Below are 22,460 nucleotides of genomic sequence, written 5' to 3'. Positions count from 1 at the left end.
ACATGAGCTAGATTTAGGCACACCGAGGGACATTAGTTCAATTTAGGGACAGCGAGTGACATCAGTTCAATTTAGGGACACCGAGGGACATAAGCACAATTTATGGACACCGAGGGACATAAGCACAATTTATGGACACCGAGGGACATGAGCTCAATTTAGGGACATCGAGGGACATAAGCTCAATTTAGGGATACCGAGGGACATAAGCTCAATTTAGGGACACCGAGGAACATAAGCTCAATTTAGGGACACCGAGGGACATATGCTCAATTTAGGGACACCGATGTACATATGCTCAATTTAGGGACACCTAGGGACATAAGCTCAATTTAGGTACACCGAGGGACATATGCTCAATTTAGGAACACCGAGGGACATATGCTCAATTTAGGGACACCGAGGGACATATGCTCAATTTAAGAACACCGAAGGACATATGCTCAATTTAGGGACACCGAGGGACATACGCTCAATATAGGGTCACCGAGGGACTTACACTCAATTTAGGGACACATCCAGCACATTAGCTCAATTTAGGGACCTCGAGGGAGATTAGCTCAATTTAGGGACCACGAGGGTCATAAGCTCAATTTAGGAACACCGAGAGACATATGCTCAATTTAGGGACACCGAGGGACATATGCTCAATTTAAGAACACCGAAGGACATATGCTCAATTTAGGGACACCGAGGGACATATGCTCAATATAGGGACAGCGAGGGACATACGCTCAATATAGGGTCACCGAGGGACTTACACTCAATTTAGGGACACATCCAGCACATTAGCTCAATTTAGGGACCTCGAGTGAGATTAGCTCAATTTAGGGACCTCGAGGGTCATAAGCTCAATTTAGGGACACCGAGGGACATAAGCTCAATTTAGGGATACCGAGGGACATATGCTCAATTTAGGGACACTGAGGGACACGAGCTACATTTAGGGACACCGAGGGACATAAGCTCAATTTAGGGACACTGAGTGACATAAGCTCAATTTAGGGATACCGAGGGACATATGCTCAATTTAGGGACACCAAGGGACATGAGCTAGATTTAGGGACACCGAGGGACATTAGTTCAAATTAGGGACACCGAGTGACATTAGTTCAATTTAGGGACACCGAGGGACATAAGCACAATTTCTGGACACCGAGGGACATAAGCACAATTTCTGGACACCGAGGGACATAAGCTCAATTTAGGGACACCGAGGGACATAAGCTCAATTTAGGGACATCGAGGGACATAAGCTCAATTTAGGGACACCGAGGGACATAAGCTCAATTTAGGGACACCGAGGGACATGAGCTAGATTTAGGGACATGAGCTAGATTTAGGCACACCGAGGGACATTAGTTCAATTTAGGGACACCGAGTGACATCAGTTCAATTTAGGGACACCGAGGGACATAAGCACAATTTATGGACACCGAGCGACATGAGCTCAATTTAGGGACACCGAGGGACATGAGCTCAATTTAGGGACATCGAGGGACATAAGCTCAATTTAGGGATACCGAGGGACATAAGCTCAATTTAGGGACACCGAGGAACATAAGCTCAATTTAGGGACACCGAGGGACATATGCTCAATTTAGGGACACCGATGGACATATGCTCAATTTAGGGACACCTAGGGACATAAGCTCAATTTAGGTACACCGAGGGACATATGCTCAATTTAGGAACACCGAGGGACATATGCTCAATTTAGGGACACCGAGGGACATATGCTCAATTTAGGAACACCGAGGGACATATGCTCAATTTAGGGACATCGAGGGACATATGCTCAATATAGGGACACCGAGGGACATACACTCAATATAGGGTCACCGAGGGACTTACCCTCAATTTAGGGACACATCCAGCACATTAGCTCAATTTAGGGACCTCGAGGCAGATTAGCTCAATTTAGGGACACCGAGGGACATAAGCTCAATTTAGGGATACCGAAGGACATAAGCTCAATTTAGGGACACCGAGGGACACGAGCTAGATTTAGGGACACCGAGGGACACGAGCTAGATTTAGGGACACCGAGGGACATTAGTTCAATTTAGGGACACCGAGTGACATTAGTTCAATTTAGGGACACCGAGGGACATAAGCTCAATTTAGGGACATCGAGGAACATAAGCTCAATTTAGGGACACCGATGGACATAAGCTCAATTTAGGGACACCGAGGGACAGATGCTCAATTTAGGGACACCGAGGGACATATGCTCAATTTAGGAACACCGAGGGACATATGCTCAATTTAGGGACACCGAGGGACATGAGCTACATTTAGGGACACCGAGGGACATAAGCTCAATTTAGGGACACCGAGGGACATAAGCTCAATTTAGGGATACCGAGGGACATATGCTCAATTTAGGGACACCGAGGGACATTAGTTCAATTTAGGGATACCGAGGGACATTTGTTCAATTTAGGGATACCGAGGGATATAAGCTCAATTTAGTGACATCGAGGGACATAAGCTCAATTTAGGGACACCGAGGGACATAAGCTCAATTTAGGGACACCGAGGGACATATGCTCAATTTAGGGACACCGAGGGACATATGCTCAATTTAGGGACACCGAGGGACATATGCTCAATTTAGGGACACCGAGGGACATATGCTCATTTTAGGGACACCGAGGGACATATGCTCAATTTAGGGACACCGAGGGACATATGCTCAATTTAGGGACACCGAGGGACATATGCTCAATATAGGGACACCGAGGGACATATGCTCTATATAGGGACACCGAGGGACATATGCTCAATTTAGGGACACATCCAGCACATTAGGTCAATTTAGGGACCTCGAGGGAGATTAGCTCAATTTAGGGACCTCGAGGGTCATAAGCTCAATTTAGGGACACCGAGGGACATAAGCTCAATTTAGGGACACCGAGGGACATAAGCTCAATTTAGGGACATCGAGGGACATAAGCTCAATTTAGGGACACCGAGGGACATAAGCTCAATTTAGGGACACCGAGGGACATGAGCTAGATTTAGGGACACCGAGGGACATGAGCTAGATTTAGGGACATCGAGGGACATAAGCACAATTTATGGAAACCGAGGGACATAAGCTCAATTTAGGGACACCGAGGGACATAAGCTCAATTTAGGGACACCGAGGGACATATGCTCAATTTAGGGACACCGAGGGACATAAGCTCAATTTAGGGACACCGAGAGACATATGCTCAATTTAGGGACACCGAGGGACATATGCTCAATTTAGGGACACCGAGGGACATATTCTCAATTTAGGAACACCGAGGGACATATGCTCAATTTAGGGACACCGAGGGACATATGCTCAATTTAGGGACACCGAGGGACAAATGCTCAATATAGGGACACCGAGGGACATATGCTCTATATAGGGACACCGAGGGACATATGCTCAATTTAGGGACACATCCAGCACATTAGCTCAATTTAGGGACCTCGAGGGAGATTAGCTCAATTTAGGGACCTCGAGGGTCATAAGCTCAATTTAGGGACACCGAGGGACATAAGCTCAATTTAAAGATACCGAGGGACATATGCTCAATTTAGGAACACCGAGGGACATAAGCACAATTTATGGACACCGAGGGACATAAGCTCAATTTAGGGACACCGAGGGACATAAGCTCAATTTAGGGACACCGAGGGACATATGCTCAATTTAGGGACACCGAGGGACATATGCTCAATTTAGGGACACCGAGGGACATATGCTCAATTTAGGGACACCGAGGGACATATTCTCAATTTAGGAACACCGAGGGACATATGCTCAATTTAGGGACACCGAGGGACATATGCTCAATTTAGGGACACCGAGGGACATATGCTCAATATAGGGACACCGAGGGACATATGCTCTATATAGGGACACCGAGGGACATATGCTCAATTTAGGGACACATCCAGCACATTAGCTCAATTTAGGGACCTCGAGGGAGATTAGCTCAATTTAGGGACCTCGAGGGTCATAAGCTCAATTTAGGGACACCGAGGGACATAAGCTCAATTTAAAGATACCGAGGGACATATGCTCAATTTAGGAACACCGAGGGACATAAGCACAATTTATGGACACCGAGGGACATAAGCTCAATTTAGGGACACCGAGGGACATATGCTCAATTTAGGGACACCGAGGGACATATGCTCAATTTAGGGACACCGAGGGACATAAGCTCAATTTAGGGACACCGAGGGACATATGCTCAATTTAGGGACACCGAGGGACATATGCTCAATTTAGGAACACCGAGGGACATATGCTCAATTTAGGGACACTGAGGGACATATGCTCAATATAGGGACACCGAGGGACATATGCTCAATATAGGGTCACCGAGGGACTTACACTCAATTTAGGGACACTTCCAGCACATTAGCTCAATTTAGGGACCTCGAGGGACATTAGCTCAATTTAGGGACCTCGAGGGTCATAAGCTCAATTTAGGGACCTCGAGGGTCATAAGCTCAATTTAGGGACATCGAGCGTCATAAGCTCAATTTAGGGACACCGAGAGAGATAAGCTCAATTTAGGGACACCGAGGGACATAAGCTCAATTTAGGGACACCGAGGGACATATGCTCAATTTAGGAACACCGAGGGACATATGCTCAATTTAGGGAGACCGAGGGACATGAGCTACATTTAGGGACACCGAGGGACATAAGCTCAATTTAGGGATACCGAGGGACATAAGCTCAATTTAGGGATACCGAGGGACATATGCTCAATTTAGGGACACCGAGGGACATTAGTTCAATTTAGGGACACCGAGTCACATTAGTTCAATTAGGGATATTGAGGGACATAAGCACAATTTCCGGACACCGAGGGACATAAGCTCAATTTAGGGACATCGAGGGACATAAGCTCAATTTAGGGACACCGAGGGACATATGCTCAATTTAGGGACACCGAGGGACATATGCTCAATTTAGGGACACCGAGGGACATATGCTCAATTTAGGGACACCGAGGGACGTATGCTCAATTTAGGGACACAGAGGGACATATGCTCAATTTAGGAACACCGAGGGACATATGCTCAATTTAGGGACACTGAGGGACATATGCTCAATATAGGGACACCGAGGGACATATGCTCAATATAGGGTCACCGAGGGACTTACACTCAATTTAGGGACACTTCCAGCACATTAGCTCAATTTAGGGACCTCGAGGGACATTAGCTCAATTTAGGTACCTCGAGGGTCATAAGCTCAATTTAGGGACATCGAGCGACATAAGCTCAATTTAGGGACACCGAGGGACATAAGCTCAATTTAGGGACACCGAGGGACATAAGCTCAATTTAGGGACACCGAGGGACATATGCTCAATTTAGGGACACCGAGGGACATATGCTCAATTTAGGGAGACCGAGGGACATGAGCTACATTTAGGGACACCGAGGGACATAAGCTCAATTTAGGGACACCGAGGGACATAAGCTCAATTTAGGGATACCGAGGGACATATGCTCAATTTAGGGACACCGAGGGACATTAGTTCAATTTAGGGACACCGAGTGACATTAGTTCAATTTAGGGATACCGAGGGACATAAGCACAATTTCTGGACACCGAGGGACATAAGCTCAATTTAGGGACATCGTGGGACATAAGCTCAATTTCGGGACACCGAGGGACATATGCTCAATTTCGGGACACCGAGGGACATATGCTCAATTTAGAGACACCGAGGGACATATGCTCAATTTAGGGACACCGAGGGACATATGCTCAATATAGGGTCACCGAGGGACTTACACTCAATTTAGGGACACATCCAGCACATTAGCTCAATTTAGGGACCTCGAGGGAGATTAGCTCAATTTAGGGACCTCGAGGGTCATAAGCTCAATTTAGGGACACCGAGGGACATAAGCTCAATTTAAAGATACCGAGGGACATATGCTCAATTTAGGGACCCCGAGGGACATGAGCTAGATTTAGGGACACCGAGGGACATGAGCTAGATTTAGGGACATCGAGGGACATTAGTTCAATTTAGGGACACCGAGTGACATTAGGTCAATTTAGGGACACCGAGGGACATAAGCACAATTTATGGACACCGAGGGACATAAGCTCAATTTAGGGACACCGAGGGACATATGCTCAATTTAGGGACACCAAGGGACATAAGCTCAATTTAGGGACACCGAGGGACATATGCTCAATTTAGGGACACCGAGGGACATATGCTCAATTTAGGAACACCGAGGGACATATGCTCAATTTAGGGACACGGAGGGACATATGCTCAATATAGGGACACCGAGGGACATATGCTCAATATAGGGTCACCGAGGGACTTACACTCAATTTAGGGACACTTCCAGCACATTAGCTCAATTTAGGGACCTCGAGGGACATTAGCTCAATTTAGGGACCTCGAGGGTCATAAGCTCAATTTAGGGACATCGAGCGACATAAGCTCAATTTAGGGACACCGAGGGACATAAGCTCAATTTAGGGACACCGAGGGACATAAGCTCAATTTAGGGACACCGAGGGACATATGCTCAATTTAGGGACACGGAGGGACATATGCTCAATTTAGGGAGACCGAGGGACATGAGCTACATTTAGGGACACCGAGGGACATAAGCTCAATTTAGGGACACCGAGGGACATAAGCTCAATTTAGGGATACCGAGGGACATATGCTCAATTTAGGGACACCGAGGGACATTAGTTCAATTTAGGGACACCGAGTGACATTAGTTCCATTTAGGGATACCGAGGGACATAAGCACAATTTCTGGACACCGAGGGACATAAGCTCAATTTAGGGACATCGTGGGACATAAGCTCAATTTCGGGACACCGAGGGACATATGCTCAATTTCGGGACACCGAGGGACATATGCTCAATTTAGGGACACCGAGGGACATATGCTCAATTTAGGGACACCGAGGGACATATGCTCAATATAGGGTCACCGAGGGACTTACACTCAATTTAGGGACACATCCAGCACATTAGCTCAATTTAGGGACCTCGAGGGAGATTAGCTCAATTTAGGGACCTCGAGGGTCATAAGCTCAATTTAGGGACACCGAGGGACATAAGCTCAATTTAAAGATACCGAGGGACATATGCTCAATTTAGGGACACCGAGGGACATATGCTCAATTTAGGGACACCGAGGGACATATGCTCAATTTAGGGACACCGAGGGACATATGCTCAATTTAGGGACACCGAGGGACATATGCTCAATTTAGGGACACCGAGGGACATATGCTCAATTTAGGGACACTGAGGGACATATGCTCAATATAGGGACACCGAGGGACATATGCTCAATATAGGGTCACCGAGGGACTTACACTCAATTTAGGGACACTTCCAGCACATTAGCTCAATTTAGGTACCTCGAGGGACATTAGCTCAATTTAGGGACATCGAGCGACATAAGCTCAATTTAGGGACATCGAGGGACATAAGCTCAATTTAGGGACACCGAGGGACATAAGCTCAATTTAGGGACACCGAGGGACATATGCTCAATTTAGGGACACCGAGGGACATATGCTCAATTTAGGGAGACCGAGGGACATGAGCTACATTTAGGGACACCGAGGGACATAAGCTCAATTTAGGGACACCGAGGGACATAAGCTCAATTTAGGGATACCGAGGGACATATGCTCAATTTAGGGACACCGAGGGACATTAGTTCAATTTAGGGACACCGAGTGACATTAGTTCCATTTAGGGATACCGAGGGACATAAGCACAATTTCTGGACACCGAGGGACATAAGCTCAATTTAGGGACATCGTGGGACATAAGCTCAATTTCGGGACACCGAGGGACATATGCTCAATTTCGGGACACCGAGGGACATATGCTCAATTTAGGGACACCGAGGGACATATGCTCAATTTAGGGACACCGAGGGACATATGCTCAATATAGGGTCACCGAGGGACTTACACTCAATTTAGGGACACATCCAGCACATTAGCTCAATTTAGGGACCTCGAGGGAGATTAGCTCAATTTAGGGACCTCGAGGGTCATAAGCTCAATTTAGGGACACCGGGGGACATAAGCTCAATTTAAAGATACCGAGGGACATATGCTCAATTTAGGGACACCGAGGGACATATGCTCAATTTAGGGACACCGAGGGACATATGCTCAATTTAGGGACACCGAGGGACATATGCTCAATTTAGGGACACCGAGGGACATATGCTCAATTTAGGGACACCGAGGGACATATGCTCAATTTAGGGACACCGAGGGACATATGCTCAATTTAGGAACACCGAGGGACATATGCTCAATTTAGGGACACTGAGGGACATATGCTCAATATAGGGACACCGAGGGACATATGCTCAATATAGGGTCACCGAGGGACTTACACTCAATTTAGGGACACTTCCAGCACATTAGCTCAATTTAGGGACCTCGAGGGACATTAGCTCAATTTAGGTACCTCGAGGGACATTAGCTCAATTTAGGGACATCGAGCGACATAAGCTCAATTTAGGGACACCGAGGGACATAAGCTCAATTTAGGGACACCGAGGGACATAAGCTCAATTTAGGGACACCGAGGGACATATGCTCAATTTAGGGACACCGAGGGACATATGCTCAATTTAGGGAGACCGAGGGACATGAGCTACATTTAGGGACACCGAGGGACATAAGCTCAATTTAGGGACACCGAGGGACATAAGCTCAATTTAGGGATACCGAGGGACATATGCTCAATTTAGGGACACCGAGGGACATTAGTTCAATTTAGGGACACCGAGTGACATTAGTTCAATTTAGGGATACCGAGGGACATAAGCACAATTTCTGGACACCGAGGGACATAAGCTCAATTTAGGGACATCGTGGGACATAAGCTCAATTTCGGGACACCGAGGGACATATGCTCAATTTCGGGACACCGAGGGACATATGCTCAATTTAGGGACACCGAGGGACATATGCTCAATTTAGGGACACCGAGGGACATATGCTCAATATAGGGTCACCGAGGGACTTACACTCAATTTAGGGACACATCCAGCACATTAGCTCAATTTAGGGACCTCGAGGGAGATTAGCTCAATTTAGGGACATCGAGGGTCATAAGCTCAATTTAGGGACACCGAGGGACATAAGCTCAATTTAAAGATACCGAGGGACATATGCTCAATTTAGGGACACCGAGGGACATGAGCTAGATTTAGGGACACCGAGGGACATGAGCTAGATTTAGGGACATCGAGGGACATTAGTTCAATTTAGGGACACCGAGTGACATTAGGTCAATTTAGGGACACCGAGGGACATAAGCACAATTTATGGACACCGAGGGACATAAGCTCAATTTAGGGACACCGAGGGACATAAGCTCAATTTAGGGACACCGAGGGACATATGCTCAATTTAGGGACACCGAGGGACATATGCTCAATTTAGGGACACCAAGGGACATATGCTCAATTTAGGGACACCGAGGGACATATGCTCAATTTAGGGAGACCGAGGGACATGAGCTACATTTAGGGACACCGAGGGACATAAGCTCAATTTAGGGACACCGAGGGACATAAGCTCAATTTAGGGATACCGAGGGACATATGCTCAATTTAGGGACACCGAGGGACATTAGTTCAATTTAGGGACACCGAGTGACATTAGTTCAATTTAGGGATACCGAGGGACATAAGCACAATTTCTGGACACCGAGGGACATAAGCTCAATTTAGGGACATCGTGGGACATAAGCTCAATTTCGGGACACCGAGGGACATATGCTCAATTTCGGGACACCGAGGGACATATGCTCAATTTAGGGACACCGAGGGACATATGCTCAATTTAGGGACACCGAGGGACATATGCTCAATATAGGGTCACCGAGGGACTTACACTCAATTTAGGGACACATCCAGCACATTAGCTCAATTTAGGGACCTCGAGGGAGATTAGCTCAATTTAGGGACATCGAGGGTCATAAGCTCAATTTAGGGACACCGAGGGACATAAGCTCAATTTAAAGATACCGAGGGACATATGCTCAATTTAGGGACACCGAGGGACATGAGCTAGATTTAGGGACACCGAGGGACATGAGCTAGATTTAGGGACATCGAGGGACATTAGTTCAATTTAGGGACACCGAGTGACATTAGGTCAATTTAGGGACACCGAGGGACATAAGCACAATTTATGGACACCGAGGGACATAAGCTCAATTTAGGGACACCGAGGGACATAAGCTCAATTTAGGGACACCGAGGGACATATGCTCAATTTAGGGACACCGAGGGACATATGCTCAATTTAGGGACACCAAGGGACATAAGCTCAATTTAGGGACACCGAGGGACATATGCTCAATTTCGGGACACCGAGGGACATATGCTCAATTTAGGGACACCGAGGGACATATGCTCAATTTAGGGACACCGAGGGACATATGCTCAATATAGGGTCACCGAGGGACTTACACTCAATTTAGGGACACATCCAGCACATTAGCTCAATTTAGGGACCTCGAGGGAGATTAGCTCAATTTAGGGACCTCGAGGGTCATAAGCTCAATTTAGGGACACCGAGGGACATAAGCTCAATTTAAAGATACCGAGGGACATATGCTCAATTTAGGGACACCGAGGGACATATGCTCAATTTAGGGACACCGAGGGACATATGCTCAATTTAGGGACACCGAGGGACATATGCTCAATTTAGGAACACCGAGGGACATATGCTCAATTTAGGGACACTGAGGGACATATGCTCAATATAGGGACACCGAGGGACATATGCTCAATATAGGGTCACCGAGGGACTTACACTCAATTTAGGGACACTTCCAGCACATTAGCTCAATTTAGGTACCTCGAGGGACATTAGCTCAATTTAGGGACATCGAGCGACATAAGCTCAATTTAGGGACATCGAGGGACATAAGCTCAATTTAGGGACACCGAGGGACATAAGCTCAATTTAGGGACACCGAGGGACATATGCTCAATTTAGGGACACCGAGGGACATATGCTCAATTTAGGGAGACCGAGGGACATGAGCTACATTTAGGGACACCGAGGGACATAAGCTCAATTTAGGGACACCGAGGGACATAAGCTCAATTTAGGGATACCGAGGGACATATGCTCAATTTAGGGACACCGAGGGACATTAGTTCAATTTAGGGACACCGAGTGACATTAGTTCCATTTAGGGATACCGAGGGACATAAGCACAATTTCTGGACACCGAGGGACATAAGCTCAATTTAGGGACATCGTGGGACATAAGCTCAATTTCGGGACACCGAGGGACATATGCTCAATTTCGGGACACCGAGGGACATATGCTCAATTTAGGGACACCGAGGGACATATGCTCAATTTAGGGACACCGAGGGACATATGCTCAATATAGGGTCACCGAGGGACTTACACTCAATTTAGGGACACATCCAGCACATTAGCTCAATTTAGGGACCTCGAGGGAGATTAGCTCAATTTAGGGACCTCGAGGGTCATAAGCTCAATTTAGGGACACCGAGGGACATAAGCTCAATTTAAAGATACCGAGGGACATATGCTCAATTTAGGGACACCGAGGGACATATGCTCAATTTAGGGACACCGAGGGACATATGCTCAATTTAGGGACACCGAGGGACATATGCTCAATTTAGGGACACCGAGGGACATATGCTCAATTTAGGGACACCGAGGGACATATGCTCAATTTAGGAACACCGAGGGACATATGCTCAATTTAGGGACACTGAGGGACATATGCTCAATATAGGGACACCGAGGGACATATGCTCAATATAGGGTCACCGAGGGACTTACACTCAATTTAGGGACACTTCCAGCACATTAGCTCAATTTAGGGACCTCGAGGGACATTAGCTCAATTTAGGTACCTCGAGGGACATTAGCTCAATTTAGGGACATCGAGCGACATAAGCTCAATTTAGGGACACCGAGGGACATAAGCTCAATTTAGGGACACCGAGGGACATAAGCTCAATTTAGGGACACCGAGGGACATATGCTCAATTTAGGGACACCGAGGGACATATGCTCAATTTAGGGAGACCGAGGGACATGAGCTACATTTAGGGACACCGAGGGACATAAGCTCAATTTAGGGACACCGAGGGACATAAGCTCAATTTAGGGATACCGAGGGACATATGCTCAATTTAGGGACACCGAGGGACATTAGTTCAATTTAGGGACACCGAGTGACATTAGTTCAATTTAGGGATACCGAGGGACATAAGCACAATTTCTGGACACCGAGGGACATAAGCTCAATTTAGGGACATCGTGGGACATAAGCTCAATTTCGGGACACCGAGGGACATATGCTCAATTTCGGGACACCGAGGGACATATGCTCAATTTAGGGACACCGAGGGACATATGCTCAATTTAGGGACACCGAGGGACATATGCTCAATATAGGGTCACCGAGGGACTTACACTCAATTTAGGGACACATCCAGCACATTAGCTCAATTTAGGGACCTCGAGGGAGATTAGCTCAATTTAGGGACATCGAGGGTCATAAGCTCAATTTAGGGACACCGAGGGACATAAGCTCAATTTAAAGATACCGAGGGACATATGCTCAATTTAGGGACACCGAGGGACATGAGCTAGATTTAGGGACACCGAGGGACATGAGCTAGATTTAGGGACATCGAGGGACATTAGTTCAATTTAGGGACACCGAGTGACATTAGGTCAATTTAGGGACACCGAGGGACATAAGCACAATTTATGGACACCGAGGGACATAAGCTCAATTTAGGGACACCGAGGGACATAAGCTCAATTTAGGGACACCGAGGGACATATGCTCAATTTAGGGACATCGAGGGACATATGCTCAATTTAGGGACACCAAGGGACATAAGCTCAATTTAGGGACACCGAGGGACATATGCTCAATTTAGGGACACCGAGGGACATATGCTCAATTTAGGAACACCGAGGGACATATGCTCAATTTAGGGACACGGAGGGACATATGCTCAATATAGGGTCACCGAGGGACTTACACTCAATTTAGGGACACTTCCAGCACATTAGCTCAATTTAGGGACCTCGAGGGACATTAGCTCAATTTAGGGACCTCGAGGGTCATAAGCTCAATTTAGGGACATCGAGCGACATAAGCTCAATTTAGGGACACCGAGGGACATAAGCTCAATTTAGGGACACCGAGGGACATAAGCTCAATTTAGGGACACCGAGGGACATATGCTCAATTTAGGGACACCGAGGGACATATGCTCAATTTAGGGACACCGAGGGACATATGCTTAATTTAGCGACACCGAGGGACATATGCTCAATATAGGGACACCGACGGACTTACGCTCAATTTAGGGACACATCCAGCACATAATTTGCTCAGTGTATCTGATAATTTGCTCAATAGGTCATTTAACAAAGAAAGTAATTAAGAAATAGATTCCATAGTTTCTTCCATTGCATGAAAGAAACTTGTTCTGGCAACCATGAATCCAAAGTTGTGGACCTCACCTTGTAACAAAATCAGAAGGTTCGGCCATTATAAAATTTCTAAACTGAGAAGGAACAAGAATGTATATAAACCTTCGATATATGCACTCCTAGACTCCGGTGAATCCCTGAAAATTGCATGCAAAAGAAAATTCCAAGGTTCACACAAGCCCATTGTGGTGCCCTGAAATAATATAATTCCAAAAAAACTCATTAATTTCAAGAATACAATTTGCAAGATCAGATGCTAAACTTTACACTGCTACAATGAACAATGAATGTGGTTGGTTTGCTTCCTTTCACATGAAAAAAACTTTCAACTATACTATATCTCATAATCCTAAGTAAATTCAATGATGAAGCATCCCCAAAATCAGATTATAGGAACATAAGCAAAGTGAATGAAAAGAAAAAACTTAGAATTGGGTGAAACACTTTTAAATAGCTGTATTTAAGTGCTCAGCGCAATGGTTATTAATCAGATCAAGATTCAAATTGTGAATCAGAAGACTTTGTTTTCAGAAACCTGAATTGAATCTTATCATCAATAGTAAGATAATATGGCAATAAAAATGTCATTTTTAAGGAAAAAAACCAAGTGAGACAACAAAATGATAAGCAGATATATCATATATGGACATCAAATTAATTCAAGATTCAAATCATATATCATACGACAAAAAGTAAAAAAAGAAAACAAAGGTTTGATTATATAAAGTTGACAGACAAAAAAAGTAGTTTTCTACACTAAATTTAAGCAGTGATTTATTATAACGAACCAGAATTCAAGATGGGATTATGTCCTTGGTAGCTTGTTCGGCTTGGTAGGATCCTTAGCGACTTTACTCGTCTGTTTCCTTCCTGTTACAATTCAACAAAAAAATCGAATCAAAAACCAGATCAAACCATTCTTTACAAATTGTTGATGAAAATTGTTCATCTAAAACCTAAAAATCAAAATAAAAAAATATAGTGCTATAGCAGCTAGTTATTAACATTCTGCTGCTACGCTATAGTGCTATAGCCGCTATTTGGCAACACCGACATCTTCCATGAGTAAAGAAAGAGCTAGTCGATCAAATCGAAATTACATAATGTCCTTTAGGAGAAAAAGAAAGAGTTGCTCAGTGTATCTAATAATTTGCTCAATAGTACATTTCACAAAGAAAGTAATTAAGAAATAGATTCCATAGTTTCTTCCCTTTCATGAAAGAAACTTGTTCTGGCAACCATGTATCCAAAGTTGTGGACCTCACCTTGTAACAAAATCAGAAGGTTCAGCCATTATAAAATTTCTAAACTGAGAAGGAACAAAAATGTATATAAACCTTTGATAATATATGCACTCCTAGACTCCGGTGAATCCCTGAAAATTGCATGCAAATGAAAATTCTTAGGTTCACACTAGCCCATTGTGGTGCCCTGAAATAATATAATTCCAAAAAAACTCATTAATTTCAAGAATACAATTTGCAAGATCAGATGCTAAACTTTACACTGCTACAATGAACAATGAATGTGGCTGTTTTGCTTCCTTTCACATGACAAAAACTTTCAACTATACTATATCTCATAATCCTAAGTAAATTCAATGTTGAAGCATCCCCAAAATCAGATGATAGGAACATAAGCAAAGCGAATGAAAAGAAAAAACTTAGAATAGAGTGAAACACTTTTAAATAGCTGGATTTAAGTGCTCAGCGCAATGGTGTTATCAATCAGATCATGATTTAAATTGTGAATCAGAAGACTTTTTTTTTTCAGAAATGTGAATTGAATCTTATCATCAATAGTAAGATAACATGGCAATAAAAATGTCATTTTTAAGTAAAAAAACCAAGTGAGACAACACAATGATAAGCAGATATATCATATATGGACATCAAATTAATTCAAGATTCAAATCATATATCATACGACAAAAAGTAAAAAGAGAAAATAAAGGTTTGATTATATAAAGTTGACAGACAAAAAAAGTAGTTGTCTACACTATGTTTAAGCTGTGATTTATTATAACGAACCAGAATTCAAGATGGGATTATGTCCGTGGTAGCTTCTTAGGCTTGGTAGGATCCTTAGCGGCTTTGCTCATCTGTTTCCTTCCTGTTACACTTCAACAAAAAAATTGAATTAAAAACCAGATCAAACGATTCATTACAAATTGTTGATGAATATTGTTCATCTAAAACCTAAAAATCAAAATAAAAGTGCAGCTAAAGCAGTTACTTGAAAACACTTTGTACTGAATCGCGTATTGTGGAGCAATAGTTGTTAACATTCTGCTACGCTATATTATGCTAGTGTTATAGGTTTATAGTGCAGCTAAAGCAGTTACTTGAAAACACTTTGTACTGAATCGCGTATCGTGGAGCAATAGTTGTTAACATTCTGCTACGCTATACTGCTATAGCCACTATTTGGCAGCACCGATATCTTCCATGTGTAAAGAAAGAGCTAATCGATCAAATCAAAATTAAGTAATGTCCTGTAGGAGAGAAAGAAAGAGTTGATCAGTGTATCTAATAATTGTTCAATAGTACATTTCACAAAGAAAGTAATTAAGAAATAGATTCCATAGTTTCTTCCATTGCATGAAAGAAACTTGTTCTGTGGCAACCATGTATCCAAAGTTACGGACCTCACCTTGTAACAAAATCAGAAGGTTCAGCCATTATAAAATTTCTAAACTGAGAAGGAACAAAAATGTATATAAACCTTTGATATATGCACTCCTAGACTCCGGTGAATCCCTAAAATTGCATGCAAATGAAAATTCCTAGGTTCACACAAGCCCATCGTGTTGCCCTGAAATAATATAATTCCAAAAAAATCATTAATTTCAAGAAGACAATTTGCAAGATCAGATGCTAAGCTTTACACTGCTACAATGAACAATGAATGTGGTTATTTTGCTTCCTTTCACATGAAAAAAACTTTCAACTATACTATATCTCATAATCCTAAGTAAATTCAATGTTGAAGCATCCCCAAAATCAGATGATAGGAACATAAGCAAAGCGAACGAAAAGAAAAAACTTAGAATAGAGTGAAACACTTTAAAATAGCTGGATTTAAGTGCCCAGCGCAATGGTGTTATCAATCGGATCATGATTCAAATTGTGAATCAGAAGACTTTTTTTTTCAGAAATGTGAATTGAATCTTATCATCAATAGTAAGATAATATGGCAATAAAAATGTCATTTTTAAGTAAAAAAACCAAGTGAGACAACAAAATGATAAGCAGATATATCATATATGGACATCAAATTAATTCAAGATTCAAATCATATATCATACGACAAAAAGTAAAAAAAGAAAATAAAGGTTTGATTATATAAAGTTGACAGACAAAAAAAGTAGCTGTCTACACTAAGTTTAAGCAGTGATTTGCAGTGATTTATTATAACGAACCAGAATTCAAGATGGGATTATGTCCTTGGTAGCTTGTTCGGCTTGGTAGGATCCTTAGCGGCTTTGCTCATCTGTTTCCTTCCTGTTACACTTCAACAAAAAATTCGAATTAAAAACCTTACAAATTGTTGATGAAAATTGTTCATCTAAAACATAAAAATCCAAAATAAAAAAATACAGTGCTATAGCCGCTAGTTATTAACATTCTGCTGCTACGCTATAGTGCTATAGCCGCTATTTGGCAACACCGATATCTTCCATGAGTAAAGAAAGAGCTAATCGATCAAATCGAAATCGAAATTACGTAATGACCTTTAGGAGAAAAAGAAAGAGTTGCTCTGTGTATGCTTTGCTTTCTTTCACACGACAAAAACTTTCAACTATAATTATATCTCATAATCCTAAGTAAAATCAATGTTGAAGCATCCCCAAAATCAGATGATAGGAACATTTGCAAACATCAGAGAAAACAACAAAAAAGAAAGTGAAACAACAAAATGATAAGCAGATATATCATATATGGACATCAAATTAATTCAAGATTCAAATTATATATTATCCGACAAAAAAGAAAAAAAAAGAAATCATATATCAAATTGATTCAAGATTCAAATCGAAATAAAAACCAGATCGAACGAACTATCCATTACAAATTGTTGATGAAAATTGTTCATCTAAAACCTAAAAATCAAAATCAGAAAATCGCAAAAAAGAAAAAGAAGAAAGAACTGATAGAAACGATTTACCTGTTATCGGCGGGTTTGGAATCAACTTTAGCCTTCGGCATGATGAAAAAATCGAAACCGAAGAGAACGAGTTACGCGAACGAATCGAGTGAGCGAGTTACACGAACGTGTTGTGAGGTTTTTTTAGCGTTGCGTTATGATGAATGACGGAGAAGGAAAGAGTGTCGCAAAGAGAAAACAAATTGGGCAGAATGAATCGATTATGAATTAGTGATAATGAAAGATTAAAGAAGCGATAGTGATAACAAAGAACCCTAATCAAGAAACTATCTCTGAATTAGTGTTTCAAAGGAGTGTGAGAGAGATAGAAAGAGAGAATTTGGGGATTGAAAGATTTTGAGTTTGGAGAATCAAACCTACCGTTTGATTTTAACTCAAGAACCATTTGGATTTTTTTTTCAAATCAAACCTACCGTTTTGTCAAAAAAAAATCAAAACTTTCGTTTTTTTTTTTTCCTGCATTGTGAGTTATAGGATATTAGGATTGGATTTGATTTATTTTTCTAAATATGGAAAATTGGGTTTGAAAAAAAATTTATGTTTAAAAAGTTAAATACATTCGGTATATTATTTCTATTTTTGATTTCTTAACATGTTTCGTTGTTCATATATTAATATTTTTCTTTTTTAATTAAAAAAACAAAATAAAAATAAAAAAAAGGTACCCAAAAAAAATCAAAAATTTAATTCAATAAACTTAATACCTGAAGAACTTAGAAAACTCAATTATATTTTTCATTATGAATTCCAAAAGAATTCAATAATTTAGTTTCTGGAGAACTTGAAAAAATCTTAGTTTTGATCATTAGGGACTTTTTGGAGTCGAAACACCATCGTCACTTAAATCTTATTTAAAACCCTAAATTGCGATCTTGCCAGCGACATATCGGTTTTTTGGGTAGATGAAACCACAATGTAACTGCGATTAGGCTACATCGGTTGCATTTGATCGCAAATCTATGCAATTCTATGTAATATCAGATATCGCATTCGGTCACAATTTTCTACAATATCAAAGACCGCTATGCACCCTCGTCTCTTAAAACTCTATTTAAAACATACTTAATTGCAATTATAATCACAACCGCTATTTAAAACTTACATAACCACCGTATCACTTTACTAATAACAGAAAAGCCAAATCTTTAGACAAAAAATGGCACGCTCTAGCAACAAGAATGAGTTTATAAAGATAACCTAATCATAAGAAAACTACTAACACATTGAAAATGACATGTACACATAACAAATACCGAAAGATTTTACCACAAAAAAAAAAAATAACACAACTCAAAATCAAAGAGGGTGGTTTGTTTAAGAGTAAAACGAGAAGTAATAATAATTCGATGAACAAAAACAAACCTCTGAAACTGTGGAAAGGAGAGGGTAAAAACGGTACCTTTATGGAGTAGAAAAAAAAGTAATGAGAAGGTGGGTATCAAAAATGTTCTCCCGCCAAGGTAGTGAATTGTTTTTTTTTTTTTTTTTGTTAAGTAGCCTAGTGACTAGAAAATCTATCTTATATGTGAATAAGTGAAGTGTCCCGGGTTCGAAACTGGACTTCTGCACATGTAGTGCGATTTCCCTATCAATTGAGCTAAGCTCACGGGGACATTTAAGTGCTATTTTAGCATAAAGTTCTTCCATCGAAGTAGTGAATTGTTTTACCAATCGTTAGGTGGTTCAACGGTGATTGGCGTTGAACTTGGTAGGGAGGACCACGGTTCGATCCCCCGCAACTGCGATCGGGAGTGGGCTATAACCATTTGATGCCAAAACTGACCCCTGAACCAGATTAAACTGGTGGTGAAAAACCAAAAATAGTAATGAATTGTTTTATTCTTTTTTAAATTCCTACCTCATTTAGCACATACACTCTTCAACTTTCCATTAAAATTTTATGGAAAATGTGAAATAGAGTTATTTGACAAAATAAATATAAAATTCAGTATAAAAAAAAAATATAAGATTTTTTTTAGCAATAATCATTTTATAGTCATCTTATTTATTTATTTTTTTGACAATATAGTCATCTTATTTTATTATCCAAAAATCTTACATCCATCGAATGAGATAGCTACTCATTAGTCATATGAGTTAATTAGTTTACTCAAGAGTAAAAATATCTTAACAATCTGTACCAAAAAATCTTAACAATTTAAACCTTTATCCATATTTATATTTCTAAATTTCCAATAATTCTCAAATTTGAAAATTTCCTTCCGTAATATTTTCACAAAGTTTGACTCTATAATTCATATAATAATTATTTTAGTAATCCTCGACCATTAATTAATTTTAAATTGACCAATTTTAATTTCATTTTCACGCAATAAAACAATCTCAACCGTTTATTTTAATCATACGGCTCAAAGCCATAACAGCATAGCAGAAAATCATGTTCCCTTATCTCACGTTTTTTTCACGCTCCTACTAGCTACTCTACTCCCTCCATCCACTACATATAATCAAAACACAATTGAACCAAATTTTATTTTTCATTTCGCTGACCCATTAACAGTTTTATTTAAGAGAGACAAAAAATATTAAAAAGAAATCAAGAGAGAGAAATAGAAACAAAATACGAAGGAGAGAGATGGAGACAAAAAATTAAAAGAGAGGATCCATTCTCGACACATTCAATTACATGTTGAATTTGACATGTCATTTGTAAAACTAAAACTAAAAAAAATGTTCAATTGGGTGATAATCTCTCATACTCGAAATACAATACAAAAAAACAAGACTACTCTAGTCATTATTGTCAAATATTTCTCTAAACACATGTAGGGTCCGTTTGAATTGTCTTATTTTTTAGCTTATGCGAGATTTGATCTAAACACAAAAGAAGAAGAAGAAGAAGAAGAAGAAGAAGAAGAAGAAGAAGAAGAAGAAGAAGAAGAAGAAGAAGAACCAGTTCTTCAATTGCAAACACGCTGCTGCTTACCCGATTAAAATCATCAACCTCCACCATGTGGCACTTAGATAGATCTATGATAATGTAAAATAATTTTATTTATGTTTTTATATTATCTTAATTATTAGTAATTTATAATTTTTGCAATATTAATAATATAAGTTAGATGTTCTTCTACTATATTTTTTTTTATGATTTTATATATTTATTAATTTTAAAATAATAATTTTATAATTATTTAAAACAAAAAAGAATAAAATAAAAATAACTTAATAAAAAAAAAGAATTTCACAGAATTTCGTGCACTCTGCACAGAATTTTGTGCCTAACATTGTTTATGTGCAATTTTTTTTCTAATTGCCCCTGACACATACAAAAAACTCCAAACTACCCTAACCTTTAAATAAATTTTCAAAATACCCTACTTGTGGGACCTGTTGTGGTCGCTAGATTCGGAATGACGCGTCCATCAATGGAAAGTGCCATTGTGGATGGCGCGTTCAAACAAGCAGTGTTTTTTTTTTGTTTATTTATTTTAATAGGCAACACTTTTTAAATATTGTCTTAAGCCTTAAAAGTGTTCTCTTAAGTTTATTTCACAATTTTGTGTTCTTAGTTACGATAGGCAAGTGTTCTCTTCACGGACGGCTCACACCCATGTACGGGAGTGTACAATGGTATCGTAATCAAAATTTTGAACCCCGTAATAATTATTATATATTTATCACCTTTTCTCTTTTTGATGTTATATTTGATGATAATTATTTTTTTATGTGTTGTTTATGTTATTTACAATTTACATAGAAAATGATTTTTTTTTTTGCTTTTTTTATTAGGGGTTACTTTTAATATTCGAGGAGAACCTCCAAATAGTCGAGAACAACCTTTGTTCTCTTTGCTTTGTTTCACAATTTTGTTTACTTCGTTTTTTGACAAAGATCGACAACTCTTAATGAATACCACCACAAATCTTAAATTGGTTATTCGTATTTCTATTTATAATAAAATCGGTTTTTCATAGCATTCATTAAGATATAGCAAAAAACTATTTTTATTCTTAATAATATTATTAAGATTTGTTACAGTATCTTAAAATTTGAAAATAATTTTATTATTAATATTATTAAAATTTGAAGATAATTTTATTCTTATTAATATTATTAAGAAAAAAAAACCTTCTTTGAAGATACTCGTACTTAAGAAATAAGTACCCACCATTAAAATGTTCTAAATGAAAACCAAAGTACAAGACATTTCCAAGTTTTCAACTAAAACAGATTCTTCTTGTTTTGTCGCCACCATGATTTTTGTAGTAAAAAAATAAAAGAACCCAAACTCACAGCTTTGCAGCCACACACATGTATTTTCTTTTATTTAGTACTAATTATCTTCTCTCACTCTCACACTATAACTTCCAATTGGAAAACTGTTTGTTATCATAGGTGTGGCGGCCGGAAGAAAAACGGGAATAGAAAAAAGGTAGTTTTTATTGGCCCGTCCCGCCTAGCCTGCTCAAATATAAATTAACTTTAGTTTAACCAATTTTTATGAAAATATATTTTAACCAATTTTTATGTATATTTGATGACCAACTTTTAGTTATATTTAAAATCTAAGTAACTAAAGTAACACTTAATATGATTGAGGATAAATAAGAAATGTTCAATCTTGGTGCAATTAAATTGTTTGATATTAATTAGTTTTTATATATTGCAAAGTGCGTGTTGTTACTACATACTAATATGTTTGATGGAGTAATAATGAACATTGAAGTAGATTGCATGTCTGTTCAACGCGTTGTGTGTTTTCGTGTGTGAAATGAGT

General features: G+C 40.3%; 1 long non-coding RNA gene across 4 annotated transcripts; it reads right to left on the bottom strand.

Annotated features, from left to right (window-relative positions):
- Positions 1-13,318: 13,318 nt before the first annotated feature.
- On the bottom strand, positions 13,319-18,163 carry LOC123909394. Of its 4 annotated transcripts, none has more exons than XR_006809884.1 (8): positions 17,720-18,160; positions 16,974-17,055; positions 16,277-16,366; positions 15,897-16,046; positions 15,583-15,664; positions 14,890-14,983; positions 14,341-14,422; positions 13,321-13,745 (listed from the first exon to the last, which is right to left on the bottom strand). It is a non-coding gene; the product is annotated as an uncharacterized LOC123909394 (long non-coding RNA). The 4 variants fall into 4 exon arrangements; XR_006809883.1 differs by having other exon boundaries at positions 13,322-13,745; positions 15,583-15,672; XR_006809882.1 differs by having other exon boundaries at positions 13,323-13,745; positions 15,583-15,672; positions 15,788-16,046.
- Positions 18,164-22,460: the final 4,297 nt, after the last annotated feature.

This window comes from Trifolium pratense, linkage group LG2 (assembly GCF_020283565.1).
Source record: "Trifolium pratense cultivar HEN17-A07 linkage group LG2, ARS_RC_1.1, whole genome shotgun sequence".
Lineage (NCBI taxonomy): Eukaryota > Viridiplantae > Streptophyta > Magnoliopsida > Fabales > Fabaceae > Trifolium > Trifolium pratense.
This window is presented reverse-complemented; position numbering and strand designations above follow the sequence as displayed.